The sequence below is a fragment of the Pogona vitticeps genome, chromosome 3, assembly GCF_051106095.1.
Source record: "Pogona vitticeps strain Pit_001003342236 chromosome 3, PviZW2.1, whole genome shotgun sequence".
Lineage (NCBI taxonomy): Eukaryota > Metazoa > Chordata > Lepidosauria > Squamata > Agamidae > Pogona > Pogona vitticeps.
In genome coordinates this window covers 96,739,808-96,758,177 of record NC_135785.1, presented here as the reverse complement: position 1 = coordinate 96,758,177, position 18,370 = coordinate 96,739,808, and positions in this window count along the sequence as shown.

Genomic DNA, 18,370 nt, shown 5'->3' with positions numbered 1-18,370 from the left:
CTCTAGCGTATGTAGAATTCTATAATGGAATGGTGCTTATATCACAAATAATAAAGTTGAATATAACAGCATTTTGGACAATGTGAGTTTTGTGTGAGAAAATAACAGGCTGTCCTTTGGAGTCCTTAATTCCAGTTCCTGTTAGCATAGGCTTTCATGGACAGTAGCGAGGGGGGGCAGCTGGGCTATTGCACCCAAGCCTCACCTCACGTGACTATCATGCATTCCACAAGTACAAAAATAAAATAAAAAATAGCAAGCCATTCTTTCCATTACAATATATATATGTTATTTCTATTCCTAAATAGTGAGGGGGGCTCACAATGCAAAATGGCCTAATTCTCATCTGAGCTCTTAGAGGGCCTGACTGTAGCCCATTTCTTCAGATGCTGTGTGAAAAAAGTACAGATTTCACATAGTATCTTGGAAACGTTGAGAGCCTTAGCCTGGTTTCTTTGCAGTGAACCCATTCTTCCTTAAGGAGGACAAGTATATGGAACATAATATTGTTCTGATGGCTATGGTTGGCTGCTCTTTCAAAATGCAGCATAATTCCCCTCTTCTGTTTTAAATTTCAGTTTTTTGCACAAGGAGGCATAGATATGACGCTGCCCATTGTTTTAAACTAGTATTTCTGGCAGAATATTAACCATTTCATTATACCCGATGTGCAGTATTATCGAACAAGATAAAGAATTGTTGGGCTCATTCAGTCTAAACAAATGTACAGTGGTGCCCCGCATAGCGACGTTAATCTGTTCCAGGATTAACGTCGCTATCCGGATTCTTCGCTATGCGGGGGGGGAAACCCATAGGAACGCAAAGCGATTTTTCCCCATAGGAAACATTGCAATGCGATCGCTTTTGCGATCGCAAAATCCGCATCGGTATGCGGATTCATCATTAAGCGGGGCACTCGTTATACGAGGCACCACTGTATTTATTACTAGTGTTGTTACCCTCAAAGCTTCTCACTCTTGATGAAAATCAGGTGGTGGTGGAGGGAAGAAAACTTCTTTTATTTCGACACAGGAAGAATTCTGTGTGAGAGGTTCCTCCACCTTCTTGAGAAACTTCATGGGAATCTTGTCATATTTTGTGATTTTTCTGTCCCCCTGGGAGGGGGGAGACACTAATGTGTACAGGATTATTACCATCCCTCTGTAAAACAGTTTTCCCTGAGCAAGATTCTCCACAGAGGGACTGAATTGTGTCGAATTTGGCAGTTTCTTGAGCAACCAAGCAGGTGAAGAACAAGAAAATAGGAAAAAGAACAGGATTTGTGGGAAACTGGAAAATCTTACTGAGGTGTGGAGAAGGTGTTGCTGATTTATCTTAGCATGATGAGACTCTGAAAAATCTCTAGAAACGTTTTTAAAAAAAGTATTCTACACATCCTTACAAAAGATGTCAATAACGTCACATACAGTGGTGCCTTAACTTACGAATGTCCCTACCTGCAAACATTTCGACGTATGAGCAGCTCCACCCGCAAAATTTTGCTTCGACTTGTGAGCGGAGCTTTGACCTAAGAACAGAAAAAGGCAGGGGGAAAAAGGTGGGAAATTCAAACCATTGTTGGCAAAGAGGCTGCTTCTCTGTGGCTCTTTTGCCCCAACAGTTAGAGCAGAGGGTCAGGGAACTTTTTTACTCCTGCGGCAGAGGAGGAGGAAGGAGAGGCGGCTCTGGATCGCCACCGGGCATCGGAAGTCAGTGCGCTCCCTGCCCATCCTTGGCGCTGGTCTACTCATGATTAAGGGCCACTGAAGGCATGGGTCTACTCATGGGGAAGGGTTGCCGAAGGGAAGGCATGGGTCTACTCCTGAGTAATGGCCACTGAAGGCCCTGGACTGGGCTAGGCTGGGGTGCACGTGTTGGAGGGGCTCCTTGGTGGACGGGGCATGTAGCAGCAGCGGTGCGGAGAGGAGGAAGGAGAAGGGCAGCTCCGGATAGCGGCCAGGCACAGGAAGTCGGTGCGCTCCCTGCCCATCCATGCCATGGGTCTACTCATGAGTAATGGCCCCTTCCACCATGGCTGGCCCCGCCACCTTGGGTACCCTACCCTGCCGGCTGGAGCCTGTCGCCATCCACCATCTACCAGGGAGTGAGTGCCATTGGAGGAGGCTTTGGTCTGCCTGCTAAGGTGCTGCTTTTTGCTTTTTAAAAACTTCTGGGTGGGAATTGCAGGGTACGTTTGGGCTGAGGGGGTTTTTGTTTCTGTGTTGTGTTGTTGTTGTTTGGTGATTTTTTTTTTCTGGCAGTCCCAGCGTGGGGATTGATCAATATTTAGTTTTGGGGCTTCCCCCCCCCCCAGGCTTCGGGGCTTGCTCTGTCTATTTTTGGTTGTTTTTTTTTAAGCCCCAGCACCTTCCGATGGGGCTTTCTGTGTGCTTTATTATTATTTTTTGTATTTTTTTTAAAAATGCTGGAATGGATTAATCCCATTCCCATACATTTCAATGGGAAATGGCGCTTTGACTTACGAGCATTTCCAGTTACGAAAATCTTCTGAGATGGATTAAGTTCGTAAGTCGAGGCACCACTGTATTAGCTTGTCGGTGCAACCCAATAGAGTCAAAATAAATCCCACTGTGTTCTTTGATGCTTAATCCCTTGCAACAGTGTTTCGGAGTTCAGGCTGCATGAGTAAGTTGGCAATCACAATTCTAGCATCTCATATCAACTTAAAATGGCATCAAAGGCTGAACAGTAGAGTCATTAGGTGTACAATAACTAAGTGAAGGGAAACCAAGCAGTGTATGCCCACCCCAATCAACCCTTGGTCACCTTTTACCAATCCAGACATTTTGTAGCCACTGGAATTTCTGGAGTTACTAAATAAATCTTTTTGATGTCAGAACTAAAACCAATTAAATCTTCAGGTTTGAAATGGTTTCTTTCTTTATAGTGCAGTAGTGATCCTTTCTGAGGAAATGTGTCTTAAGTAATAGTTTCTTGAAGCCAAGGAGGTCATTGCATTATTCTAAATTCATCTTATTAGTCATTTGCAATTAAAATGCACTGTCATTCAAGAAAGACCAAGGTCTTTCCCAAAAAAGAGAAACAAAGAAAGAACTGTGAGAACAGTGGATCATTCCCTTCAGTATTAATTAATTTCCTAGAAGCTGACAGATGTTTCTTTTTTGAAAGCACTTTAGTGAAGTGTTAACTGGAGATTTATCTTTTCTGCTTCAGTTTTAGTCCAAATGAAAATTGGTTTGGCTTTGTAAATGCCTGTTCCTTATGTGATCAGGAAGAAAGATATCTTAGAGGGGCTGGGTTTATATTAAAACTTTGTAAATGGGTGTGTATGCTTGTGTGTCTTAATGTGATAGATGGCACATATTCCATAGTATCAGTAGGATTGTCTTATTTGCTAATCAATTACAGTATATTAATATTGCTAACAATATATGTATCCTAAGCAACCATGCTATATGCATTAAAATTATTATATCCTAAGGGCCAATATACAAGAGAGATTTTTGTATATAAAGGTGCCCCTTAATCCAGAGTTTGTACACAGAAACACACACATGCGCCTGTCTTATACTTGTTTCCATGTTTGCTGAGATCATGATCAACTGCCTCGGTCTATTTAACAGCTAAATACTTTAATTAAATTGATTGTTAATTAGTCAATTGACTTAAATTTCCCTATCAGTGGAATGTCAGAATTTGTTTTTTTAAAAAATGTTGAAGAAAATGGTGAGACAGCCTTTTGTTTTTTTAACTTGTAACTGGTTAAAAAGAAAGCCTAACTTTAAAACCAGCTCTTAAATTTCCTGTCAGAAATAATTCATTTGACTCATACTAACCTCAAACCTAAGTATTTCCTTATCATGTCTCTACTGATGAATTAGTGATTAAAGATTAATCAGTCAGTCTGATCACTTTATCTGATTGATATGCCAATTTCACAAATTACAGCCTGTAGAACTAATTGCATTCTTGGGATTTTTGGCCTGAACCAAGTTATGCAAAACCATAATCTCATCATGGGTGGTGATTAATTCTAAAATATCGGAATTATGTTAACTCAGACATACAGTCATATAAAAAAGAAAGTAGATCCTCTTTGAATTCTATGCTTTTACATATCAGGACATAATAAAAATCACCTAGTCCTTAGCAGGTCTCAAAATTAGGTAAATACAATATCAGATGAACAACAATACATGACATATTACACCATGTCATCATTTCTTTTACAAAAATAATGCCAACATGGAGAGGCCATGTGTGAAAAACTAAGTGCGCCTTTACTGCTTCCATAGGAATTAAGCGGCTAAGTAGTAGTCAGATGTTGCTAACATAATGCCCTTGAGTAATTGATCATCAGCGAGCATAACCACCTCATAAAAGCAGAAGTTTTAGCAGTTTGCTGGTCTGGTGCATTCTGGTGTGTGTTAACAGAATGTCAAGGACGAAACACATCAGCAATTATCACAGAGAAACAATTGTTGTTGCCCATTAGTCTGAGAAGAATTAGAAGGCAGTTTCCAAACAATGTAAACTCCATCATTCTATAGTGAGGAAGAGAATTGACAAGTGGAAAACTTTCAAGAGAGTTGCCAATCTTCCCAGGAGTGGAAATCCAAACAAATTCACCCCAAGGTCAGACTGTGCAATACTCAGAGAAATTGCAAAAACCCCAAGAGTTACATTTTAAAGTTCACGACAGTACAACAAGAAAAAGACCAAACAAGTAAGGTTTGTTTGGAGGGGTTGGAGCACAGCTTAGGTTTCCCAAGTTTCTTCTGGACAAACCACATAGCTTCTGAAACAATGTCCTTTGGACAGACAAGACCAAAGTGGAGATGTTTGGCCATTATGCACAGTGCAATGTTTGGCGAAAACCAAACACAGCATATCAGCACAAACACCTCATATCAACTGTTAAGCACAGTGGTAGAGGGGGTGATGATTTGGGCTTGTTTTACAGCCACAGGACCTGGGCACCTTGCAGTCGTTGAGTCAACCATGAACTCCTCTGCAAACCAAAGTATTTTACAGTCCATTGTGGGCTCCAGAGTGAGAAGAAGGGATTGTGAAGCCTGAGGCAGGAAGCACATGACTAGCTGATGGATTAATAAAAAAGAGGCAAGCAATCCATCCAATGCTACTACATTTTTAGAAGTCCACAATAGTTTATTCACACAGTTTGTGCAATGTATGTAGTTTATGTAATTTGTGCAAATATTGTTCAAAGAAAAACACACAAACACAAAAAAAAACCCGAGTTGAAACTGGCAGAAAATACCTCCGCATCTCACTGGGAGAGAAAAATATTGTGCAACAAACGAGGATTTGCCTCTCTGGTCTTTGTTGACTGCCTTCTAGATTTTGAGATATCTGAACCCAGTTCTTTTAATGTGTCTGTTAGAAGATATTCTACAATTGGAAAGCCATCTGTTGGAGTAGCAAGTATGAGATCATTCACATAAATAGAACTTTTGGTGCCTTGAGGAAGTTGATGGCCAGTGGTGTAGATGCTAAACAAAATAAAAGCTAGCACCCTGCCCTGGGATAGACCATTCTTTTGAGTTCCCTCAGAAGCTGCATTATTCTTGAAAGTTAATGAAAAATCTGCAGTTTTGAAAAAATGTTGCTATTATTTTAGTTAGTTTTTAATCTTTGGTTGGATCATAGAATTTTTGCAATAGTACTTGACGATGAATGGTGTCATAGGTGAGTGAGAGGTCAAACAAGTTACTCCTATGACCTTCCTAGTTTCAAAGCTGTCCTCAGTAAGTGGTCTTCAACTTGTGTACTTGTTATGGTGACTTGGGAAGTAATGGATGAAGAAGCCTCTGTAGGCATTCACTGATACTTTTATTTGTGGCATTGTGGATACTAAATTATGCATTCATCGCTGGGACCATATACTGGAGGAAGATGATTTTGTTCAACTAGAGAGTGGAACTTCATTCACAGATGGTTCATCTCCTTCAGTACAATAGGTAAAGCAACGAAATTTGGCATCCAGTATCCAAAATTATCCAGCCTTATTTATTTGTCTGTTTAAACTTATACCCCACCCATTTGGTGGACAAGCCACTGCTCAGACTACTCACTACTCTGACTGGTTTTTTTGCTTTCTAGCAGCTGAGTATGCTGTAACTATAGATTTAAAATGGCTTTATGTCTTCTTTTAAAGTGCCCAAATGTTTTTAGGAGGGCAATCCTCCTTTTGAAGGGCTCTATTTGAATAGCTGCTGAGCCAAAGTCTGACTTAGAGATAATGGTCAGCCAATTGCTGGTTAGTATCATGTGGACAGGAGATTCAGGAGGCGTACAAGTCACCTAGTCGTGGTGCTTCTCACTTGAGTGAGACACATTATAATTGTGTTTAATCGTAAAAAAATATTTCTAATTTTTCACCTGGACATACGAGGGGGCGCTGATAAGTATTGAGCCTTACCCAGAAAATATTGAACTAGGAAGCTATAAATTGCAGGGTGTATTGGCCAATTTGTCTATATTAAACGGTGCAAAAATCAACTACTTGTGATTTTAACTTAACTTTCATTTTCTGGTCCAAAATGAACATGGCGGCACCTCCAGAAAACTTCAATGTGGAAGAGCATAGGATCATAATCAAGGTCCTGTTTCTTCAAGGGAAAGGTGTAAAGCAGATCCATGATGAAATGTCACAAACTATGGGTGACACTGGCCCTTCATATGCAACAGTTAAACGTTGGGTTGTCAGTTTTAAAACTGACCATTTCGGTGTTGAAAGTGAGAAACCCAGTGGAAGGCCTGTTTCTGTCTCTGTGCCTGCAAATGTGAAAGCCATCCATGACATGATCATGGATGACTGCTAAATATCAGCCAAAAGGATTTCTATATATCTGAGAATATCACATGAGAGAGTTGGTGCCATTATCCACAACGACTTGGAAATGAGAAAGTGAATCCCCAAACTTTTGACAACCGAACAAAAGAGGAACCGTGTGGAGTCATCGGTGGCTGTTTTGGAACATTTTGCAAGAATGAGTTAGATTTCCTGGACAAACTGTTAACTGGTGATGAGACATGGATCTACTGTTATGAACCTGAGACAAAGGAACAAGGAATGGAGGCACAGTGGTTCCCTCAGGCCAAAGAAGTTCAGAGTGCAAAGGTTGGTGCAGAAGCAAATGGCAACAGTTTTTTGGGATAAGAAGGGAGTTCTGCTGGTGGACTACCTCCAACAGGGTTCAACCATCAATTCAAAATATTACTGTGCTTTATTGACGAAGTTGAGGCAAAACATCAAGGAAAAATGTTGAGGAAAGCTCTCCTGTTGCATGACAATGCCTCATCATATACTGCAGGTGAAACAATGGCAAAACCAACCTCCTTAGGCTTTCAAGTGATGCCCCATCCACCCTATTCTCCCGACCTGGATCCTTCCAACTATTATCTGTTCCCCAAATTCAAAAAAACACCTAAAGGGACAACGATGTGGGAGTGTTCTGGAGGCAACTGATGCTGCAAATGAGTGGTTACACCAGCAGTTGGGAGAATTTTATTTGTAGGGATTTAAGAAGCTGCAGGACAGGTGTCGCAAGTACATTGACTTCCTGGGGGAATATGTAGAATAGTGTGGAAGTTACAGCTTCCTAGCTCAATTTTTTTCTGGGAAAGGCTCAATATCAGCACCCCCTCATATAAATTAGCATATAAAATTTAAATGAAAATAAAAAATTGTCCTTAATTTTTGTAATGCATAATTGGCCGTTACTGTAGGGATGTGTCTTTTCTAAGATGAGGATCAAACTTTGCTACCTTAACAGTTCCCACAAAGGCAACCAGTTTTTCTGATAATATGTATGAGCCCCTTTGGAATTCCCATACAACATTCCTCCTTCCATTACACCTCAAGACACCATGCAGATTACCTGCCTTTCTGATCAGTCCCCTCCTCCTTTCCCCAAGACCCCAACCTGCTTTTCTTTGGGGAAGATGAGATTTTTGATCTTGAAAACTTGCGGATCTTTTGGACTGCTGTAATAAGAGTATGAAAATAGTGTGCTCTAATAATAATAATATACCAGGATGACTTATCTCTGCATAAAATATGTTGAGTGTTAGTGCCATTGGATTACAGTGTTTACAGAAGCATAGTTTGAGACAGATAATGTTTTTGATGTTATGATTGGAAACATTTAACTGTTCTGAAATCAAAACCTAATCAATTCTATTTGTGTAGTTGGTTACATCTTTGTGTCTTAGCTTTGCTATTCTCTATGAGGCCATTAGTTTGTATCTGGATGTAATTTCAGCTATACATTGTATTATGAAATTATATTCTGATATAATTTAATATCCTTAGTTCCTATTTATCCTTGAGATCCATTTTATCCAGTTCCTTTTCTGTGATTCAGCTAGATTTCTGCTAATAATAGCTTCTCCTTCCCTGAACCTCTTTAACATTTTCAGTGTCTCCTTCGAAAAAGATACTTGTTCAATATTGAGGCTGTATGTAGACCCTATTGTGACAGCTTTTCCTCATGTGTCCTCTTTGAAGGGGTCTTTTGAAGTTTCTTTAATGGTGGAATCAAACCGTTATGCCAAAATGATTGCTACACCCCTCAATGCAGAGGTCCCTGCAGTGTAATAAGTGTCTGTTAGCCTCGAGTAATGAATTAAATTGTCTAATTTCCCCTAATATGAGTTTCTAGAAATAGAATAATACCTGCTATCTTCCCTTTCAATTATGTCCTTGGTTTCAACATGCTTAACCGGGATCCCTAATCCTTTCAAACTGAGTGCCTTAACTTCAGAGACATTATACTACTGCTTATAATAAATCCAGTGCTGTATCAGTGGCTACCATAGCATTTCATCCTCACCCCTCCCCTGAAAACTAGATCCAAAGGATTTCTCATCCCCCCCAACAACAGTGTGTGGTTGCATTAAAAACTGCAGTCAGAGGGGAGGGTGAGTATCTCTTCCTGGTTTTGTATCATTGTGCTGCCCCAACAACAGAAATCCAGAGCTGGATCCTGCCCCTTTTTGTAATGTTTCTTCATTTCTGAAGGTTTCAATCTAATCCTTAGCTCAGGGAAATTATTTAAAACAATTAAATATTCTAAAGAACTATTGCATGCTGTCTAAGAGGCATCAGGCATGGACATTAATTTCCTGCAGTGAAGTTGTGGCTGTTAATGAATTAAATGGTTTAGGACAAACATACATCTAATGTAGGATAAAACTGAGGACTATTGTTTGCTGTCTTTTTCTCCCCCAACTCGAAAAACAAGCAAACAAACAAAACCTGTCTAAAAATTATCCTCCTAGGCTACATTGTAGTTGGCTGGATAGTTCAGTGACTTAGTCATGCGACTGTGGCACCAGAGGCTGGGAGCTTGTTTCGCCACTGTGCCTCCTAGAAGAGCCAGCCTGTGTAGCCTTGGGCAGATTGCACAGATCCAGGGAGTTTCCAGAAGAAGGAAACAGTAAAACACTTCTGTGTGCTCTCTACCTAGAAAACCCTGAAAATGGGTCAGCGTAAGTCAGAATTGACTTGACAGCATGCAATGATTATTAAGCTAAGTTGCATTAAACCGAAGGTAATAACATATAAACACGTAACTCTTTGATTTTTTCTGTTACCTGCCAATGTTCTCATCTTGCAGATGATTTACAAAAAATGCACTGAATAAATTTCTTCAAAATGACCTTTGCTTATGAGGGCAGTTCTTGCATTTGTTCTTGTAGGTTTTCTTGGTTGGCTATCTTTGCCATCCCTGTCACCAGGTAACTTTCTGCTAGAATCCTAGGTTGTTATTGCCATGAGCTTCTTTGCTTTGATAGCTTTATTATAATTTTGTGGGGGGGGGTAGCCTAGAATTTTAAAAAGTATTTGATATCTGCTTCCCTGAGTTGATCCATGCCAAGTCTGAAGGTTTGGTTTTGCAAGATATCTAGGTAGACCTCTTGAAAAACTTGACATTGTTCATTGTTGTATTGTACCCAACCAATTTTTCTCACTTGTGGAAGAATTGCATCCTCTGTTGATGTTCTTGAACCAAACAATAATAGCTCAATTCAGTCATTTCAAGAAGCATAGAATACTCATATGTAGAAAGGAGCCTTCTAGTTTCAACCCTCCCCTTATCACTTTTTGTTAACTCTCGTATATGTGTACACCTAGTCTAAAGAGGCAGTTTCTTTATTCCAGGATGTTCCCCAAGTAAGTCGAGTCACTGATTTTCTAGGATCCTGTTTCACATGGAGAGCCCCTATGGGTAGTAGATGTTGGTCTGCCATAAACCTTTCTCTCTATATTTATAAGAAGTCAATGCAAATGACGAAGGGGAGATTGGGCCAGAATGCTTCCCTCTCTGCAGGAGCATTCTATATGCTTTGCAAATGACTGGTTGGAGCTAATATTTCTAGATTTGGCAATAGCTGGTAATTTTTGGGGAAAAAAAAAGAAGCTTTATGCACTTTCTGTGTTATCTGATCCTCAATCCTGCTGGAATATTTCTTTAAATCCCAGTGTTAGAATAGCCCATGTCTTGTCCCTTTATCCACCACTGAATTTCTCTTATTCTAAGACTGGGATGTGTGTTGTGATATTCTAAGGCCTGAGTACACTATCTTAGATCCCTGGTTGATTTTAGGAGGATTTTGCCATCTTCTTCCCAATTTCATTGCTTCAGTTGCTATCTTTACAACATCAGTCGGCTTGTTTCTAATTTCTGTCCCTTAGGTTAGATGACGTTTTTCTGTGTCCACCTGCTCCTTCTTGTAATTGTCTCATTTGATTTGCAGTTTCCAATGTTCCAGACCATCCTCTGGTCTTTAGGGTTCTTCACCATTTCTGAATCTTTCTCCTCCTCTGCTAGGCTTGTGGTTGCAGATCCGTTCTTGGCTGCAGAGCAAGATGTTAAATTCTGCTGTTGAAGTTGCCGTCATGCCTTGCAGCATAATCTCATGTTTCTTTCTAAATTTCTGTGAAGTTGAATGATTTTTTTAAAAAAATGAAAAAGGTTAAGGGAAATAGAACTTGGACCAGTCTGCCACATCTTTTGATGATATTACTTCCTATTTTCCCATTGTTGTAACCATATAATCATTCTTTTTGACCCATACTGACCTCTTGTCAGACAGCAGCGCTGCCTGTGATGAGTACTGGGATTTCTGATCCATACCTGGGGTAGCCAGCTCTGTTTTAATGAAATGAAATGCCAGTGTATTTATTCACCCACATGGTCTATGTCACACTATGACTCTCTTCCCTCAAGTGCCAGAGAGTCATGGAGTGGCACATGTCCATGTGGTCTCTGGAAGATGGCCACTTCTGGTGGAACCTTCAGCAGCTGTTGAGGCATCAGGGGCATTAAGGCCTCTTGATGCACTGGATACAATTCTCCAGTGCTGCCCAGGGACTGTTGCTGTACCAATAAATTCATGGCCTCCCCTCCACAGCCCAAACTGTGTGTTGTAATTTTGCATGTAAGTTTAGACTGCCTGGGGCCCTGCTCGACAATTGGACAAGTAGCAGCGAACACTTCAACAGCAGTTCTGCTTGTGCGCACAGTAACATCTACTTTAATCCATTACCAAATGTGCTCTGAACTTATCTTGTATTTCTGCCACTCAATTTCTTACAGAAGGTATTTGGTTTCCCCCACTAACAACTAGAATACTCCTACAGATGCCAATGTGTGATGGATGTATTTCAGAGAATGGCATATTGTACCAAGAAAGGTTAACAAGATTTATTCATCATAAGCAGTAAGCAACAGAAATTTCTTGATCAGTAGAAGACTGTTCAGGCAGCTGAAACCCTATTGATTTTCAGCAGTTTTTGTTGCATGATTAATTGTTTACACAGTGTTCAGTGTTAGGCACCAGATAACACATTATTCTTAGTGTTATGACAATATTCCCCACTGACAGCCTTTAGCTGTCTCTGGCAGAGCTGGCAAACATTTCCTGAATGTTTAATGCTGGCTTGTTTTTCATGAGCTGCATGCTGCTCCTTCCTTCCTTCCTTCCTTCCTTCCTTCCTTCCTTCCTTCCTTCCTTCCTTCCTTCCTTCCTTCCTTTCTTTCTTTCTGATAATTTAGTTAGGAGCAAAAAAATCAAGAACCTTCTGTAGCAGGACTGCATTGCTTCACATGATTCATTTTCGATTAATTTCAATCCATACCTGTACATTTTTAATAGCATTGCAAAACCCCTCACCCCCAATAATGACTGCATATTCAGAGCATGTTCCTGTAATTGACAAGACTGAAGGCATACCCTATAGGGCACAAATTACTTGGTAAAATATTAACGGTATTTGTAAAAAGAAAGATATTGTTTGTCTTAACCTCCCAAGCTTGATTTAAATGTGGATGTTTTATTCCTGCAGCAGTTCTCTATATCCCATGACAGGGTAATTAATTTTGAGGCTTACATGGCCCTAAAGATTTTCTGTGCATATTTTCAGGCTTCTTACCATAAGAAAGTTGCCATACTTAAAAAAAAAAAGGAAACGAAGTAGATCTACTCCCAGTCATTTTCAGTTGTTAGGAGCAAATAATCTCTAGCTCTATTTTTGAATATATATTTCCATTTTTATTTCTCTCAATGGGGCATTGACCATCAGCCCCCAACAGAGAGCATCATGCACCCCAATAGAGAATATATTTAAAAACAATATCAGCACAATCACAATGGAAGCAGCATAAAATCAACCAAATTTACCATACATTCAGTACAAAACCAGCATCAGGAACAGCTCAAAGGTAAATCAATATAAAACAGCAGGGGAAAATGTTGTGCCACAAACAGATGATGCCTTCCTGGGGCAGATGACCACACATTCAAAAGGGAGAGATGCAGTAGTAATGGGAGATTTCAACTATCCCGATATATGTTGTCAGTCAAACTCTGCCAAGAACATAAGGTCCAGCAAATTCCTCACTTGCCTTGCAGACTGTTTCATGGCCCAGAAGGTGGAAGATGCAACAAGGGGATCAGCTATTTTAGATCTGATCTTAATCAACAGGGATGACCTTGTTAATAGGGTCAAAGTGGTGGGATCCTTAGGTGGGAGTGACCACACTCTCTTGGAATTTGTTATACAGTGGGAAGGGGAAGCCAAGTGCAGCCAAACATGCATTCTAGACTTTAAGAAGGCCAATTTCATAAACTTAGGGAATTACCGGCTGTAATTCCATGGACTAAGATACTGAAAGAGAAGGGAGTTCAGGACAGATGGGAATTTCTTAAAAGGGAAATACTAAAGGCACAATCTAAAACTGTTCCAATAAGAAGGAAAAACAGGAGATGTCTAAAGAAACCAGAATGGTTGACTAAAGAACTTTCAACTGAAGTAAGTGTTAAGAAAAACATGTACAAGAGATGGAAAAATGGGGAAAACACCAAAGAGGAATACAAGCAAATAGCCAGTATATGTAGGAGGAAAGTAAGAAAAGCAAAAGTGTAGAATGAACTTAGGCTTGCCAGATGGATTAAAAACAATAAAAAGGTTTTTGTTTTTTTAAAATCATGCTCTCAGCAAAAGGAAAAACAAGGAAATGATAGGATCGCTGTGTGGAGAAGATGGCCAGCTACTAACAGAGGACAAGGAAAAGGCTGAACTTCTCAACACCTTATTTGTGGCAGTTTTCTCCAAAAAGGAAAATAGTGCTCAACCTGAGGGGCAAAGAGCAGGTGAAATAGTGGGGGAAATGCAGCACAGAATAGATAGAGAAGTAGTACAGGGATACCTGGCTACTCTAAGTGAATTCAAGTCTCCAGGGCCATATGAATTACATCCAAGGATATTAAAAGAACTGGCAGAAGTAATTTCAGAACCTTTGGCAATAATATTTGAGAATTCTTGGAGAACAGAAGTCCTCACAGAAAGGAGGAGGGCAAATGTTGTCCCTATCTTCAAAAATGGAAAAAAAGAAGACCCAAATAATTATTGCCTAGTCAGCCTGACATCAATTCCCGGAAAAATTCTAGAGCAGATAATTAAACAGACAGTTTATTATTGCTTAGAAAGCAATGCTGTCATCACTAAAAGTCAACACTGGTTTCTCAAAAACAAGTCGTGCCAGACTAATCTGATCTCTCTTTTTAAAATAGAGTTACAGGCTTGATAGATGAAGGGAGTGCTGTGGATGTAGCATATCTTGGTTACAGTAAGGCCTTTGACAAAGTTCCCCATGATATTATTGCAAGGAAGCTAGTAAAATGTGGGCTAGACAGTGTGATGATTTGTGTTTTTATGTGTATTAGAATGGGATATGTAGTCCTAAGATCGTCCCAATAGCATCCATTTTGATTTAAAGTCTGTTCTGTAGTAGGAAAGTTTTACATGCTGTTCCAGAGAAGCTTCGCTCTCTGGTTATCTCGTTGCTAAGATGAGCAGAGAGCAGAGAGTTTCGTAGTCAAAATAATTCTGCCACAAAGAATGATAACAACTGAAGCTCCCTGAGAAAGTTAGGCGGAACAACAAGACCCAGGAGGCATTCTGGGAAGAAGAAGGAAGGGTGAAGAAGAGAGAAGAAAGATGGAGTTTGCCTGAGAAAGGGGCAGACACGTGTTTTTCCCATAATGGACTGGTTTTCATCTAGCATCAGCCTTTGAAGACCCAAGACACGTGAGATGGATGATTTATGCTTTTTGTTAGTTAGCATAGTTTCATTTCTTTATTTTTTTAGCTGGAGTGGGGGAGTGGTGTGTTCCGTTAGTCTTGAATGAAAATGTACCTACTGAAATATTTTACTATCAACTGAAACCTTTTCTAAAGTAATTCTTTTTAATAAAACAGTAATGATTGATTTCTATGTAGAAGCTTTGTTTCTTGAACAGACCAGCTGAATGTCTAATTGGCCACGTGGGTTTGCTACCAAAATTTCAGAGCCAAATCATTCTGAGTATATCTCATGGTTATGTCTGTGTTGCTTTCTTAATAAGGAGATTGGCCTCTGAGGAAGAAAATTTAGACAGAACTTGGCTGAGTTCAATTGGCTCTGCTCAGCAGTTAGAAGTTTGTCTGGTTTTCTTACTCGTCCCGATTTCCTGCACCCCCATAAATCTCTTTGGAGATACGGGGCTGTTTACATGGTTGGCAGCGGTCGGACGGAACACGCGCTTTAGTGTGATTTATGGATTTATGGTGCTTGCTTTGTAAGTGAAGCTGCAGGCATTCTTCCGGAAGCCTTGGCTGAGGGAGTGCGTGCATGCTGACAGGCTGTAAATTAGCCAAATTGCTTTTCTCTTTCCAGCTAAGGATCTTACGGAAAGACTTAGCTGCAGTGAGGTCTGATAAGAAACAACGCTTATGTTTAATTGGGCTGTTTAATGAGTGGGCATTTTCATGCAAGTAAACGGACGCCCTTCTGAAGCTCCAGTTTAGGGCTGTTCCTGCCAGAGTGTTTTATGGCTTTGCTCTCGCCCTACAGTTTCGGCTACATGGGCAGAGAGAGATTTTACTTTTTGGGTCAGCTCGGTGTTTGCGTTGGTTGAAGCTTATATGGATCAACACTTAGCAGGAGAAGAATTTTTGGAATTGCCTGGAGAGCTGTTTGTGACTCAGAGAAAAGTTAAGATTGGTAGTGCAGATACGAAGCCCTGGCACCAAGAGCTTTTGGAGGCTCTTGAACAGGACGTCTTGACTCCAAGTGGTGCTAAGCAAAGGATTACTTATGATTCTTCACAACTGAGAAGGGAATTACAAAAGGGAGATATAATGGCTAAACTCCCAGCACAGGACGTCCAGGATCTACTTAGATCTGATTCAGATCAGACTTGGACTAAGTTGCAACAGATGGATCAGGCAGAGGAAATGGCGGGTGCCAGCACTCCAGTAGGGAGGGGAGTGCCAGGCAGAGGCATTTCTGATGGGACAGCAGGAGCAGCAGCAGCAGCAGCAGCCGGTGCTGTGGGTCCTGATCCTAACAAGAGTCTATCACCAGTGGATAAGTTAGCCATGGTGTTTGCTGATTTTGTTGCTTGTCACACTCAAACTATTCGTAATCAGAGCATGGCTGATGAATTAGTGAAGCAGTACAGAGAGGCAAAGGTGGAGCGTTTGGTTAATGAGCTGAAGGAAAAAGAAGAGTTTAAGAACTCAATAGCCAGTGTTGATAGAAGCAATCTACCTTACTACCATGATGGCGATGATATCTTATCATTTTTATCGATATATGAACAGGCGTGTCGAGACCTTAAGATTCCGGAGGCCTGGCACCTTAAGCTATTGCGTACTCAGTGTTCTGGGCAACTTGCCAACTTGGTAGCCAAATTATCTGATGAGGACCCTGACTGGCCTACTTTTAAAGAGGTGGTAAAGAGAAAATTTGGTTTCACTTCGGAAATACTGAGGCAGAACTTTAGAAAACTGAAAAAGCAGCCTAATGAGTGTTATTCTGCACTAGCTGACAAAATAGAACATCTAGGTGATCAGTGGTTGAGCTCCTTGGGCGCCAGTACTTTTGCGGATTTAAGAACTGTGTTGTACATGGAGCATTTTCTTAATTTAGTGCCTTCAGAAATAAGGAGTACTTTGTTGGAGAGAGGATACAAAGACTTGCAAACCCTTGCTTTAAAGACTGATGAAATTCTCTCCTTTAAAACGCATGAACCTGCTGTTAGGCCAAAGACTGCACCAGTAGCGCCTAAGAGACAGAGTCAGCCTGAATTTAGAAAGTCTTTTCCTCAAGAGCCCAGGCAAAGTTCATTTGAGCAACGCAGGAGTCTAGCTCCTAGCCAGAGTAAAACGCCTCTTAAATGTTTTGAATGTGGTGGCTCTCATCTGCGACGAGATTGCCCAAGGTTGAATGTGCCAGCTAGCCAAGTTAAGGAGCCAGCTAGGAAAACACCTGTGCCAGCTCCACGCAGATCTAAAGCAGGCACACCCAAGTTGGCGTATGTAAGCTCTGTGCCAGCAGGAACTCAGCAAGTGCCAGCTGCCAGTAATGCAGTTTCTGTGCCTCACCAGTCAAGCATTGTGCCTTCACAGAGTCAGGAAGGAGTTAACTTAACTGTAACCCCTTCGCAAGCCAGTGGAATGCAGGCAGCAGTAAACCAATATGTGCCTAGAGTTTTGGACTTACAAATTGCTTCAATTTCCTCAGAAATTGTAAAAGAGACTGCATCAGGAGAGAGGTTTTCTGTTATGGATCCTGATTGCATAGTACCAACTGCGCAAAGGGACTGGGCAACCCGCACATTTTCTGAGGTGGTTTTTCTTCACACACCTGGAGGTGATATAGCTTTAAGTGCTTTTCGTGACTCGGGTGCCGACATTTCTTCGATAAGCAAGCGTTTTCTAGACCCCACCTTAATCTTGAACAACCTGAGGTGTCCAGTGAAAACTTATGGATCTATAGAGACTGATCAGCGTTTTATTCCTTTAGCTTATGTCAAAATTTCGTATAAGAGCTGGTCAGGGGCAAAACATATTTTAACCCATGAGGGAAAACCTGATTTTCTTCTTGGAAATGATCTTGCTTTTTTGGATCACATGCAGAGTCAAAATGCAACTTCAATGTCGGTAGTTACGCGTTCTCAAAGTAGAGAGATGCATAATCTTGAACGGGAGCAGGAATCCACTGAGGATAGCTCAGATGGAGACCTTACCCAACAGCAGCCTCTTGTGACCGAACCTGATAATGCAGCTACAACAGAAACTAAAATGGAGGAGGTGATACCTAAGGGATCAGAGGACTTTAGACTGAAGCAACTTAATGATCCCTCTCTAGCTTCTTTGAGGTCACAAGCAGATAACTATGCTGAACGTCCTGCGCATCAGCAAGTTAGTTTCCTGTGGGGAGAAAATGGACTTTTGTACAGAGAATATTTCCCCAAATCCAACTTGGATGCCCAACCTGTTCAACAGTTAGTCGTGCCTACTGAATATAGACTGAGAATACTAGAAATGGCTCATGACCATCCGAGTAGTGGGCACCAGGGAATACAAAAAACCCTAAAGAGGATTTCTCAACATTTTTACTGGCCTGGTATCTCAAAAACTGTAAAGGACTATGTCAGTTCTTGTGACTATTGCCAACGCACAGGCCATCAAACTGACAAGGTAAAGGCCGAAATGCAGATTATGGAAATTCCTGACCAAGTGTTCCAGTGTTTGCAAATGGATGTGCTAGGACCTTTTGTTCCTACTAAATCTAAGAAGAAATACATCATTTCTTTCATCTGTTCTGCCAGTAGGTGGATCGAGGCTTACGCTATTAGCAACCTGACAGCTACCACCATAGCTAGAATCATCGTGGACTTGTGCTCGCGTATTGGAGTACCATCCAAAATAATTTGTGATCAAGCAGGAGCCTTTACAAGTGAACTTATGCGTAAGATCTGCGAGATAAGTGGAATAACCATCAGTTTTTCCACGGCCCATCATCCTCAA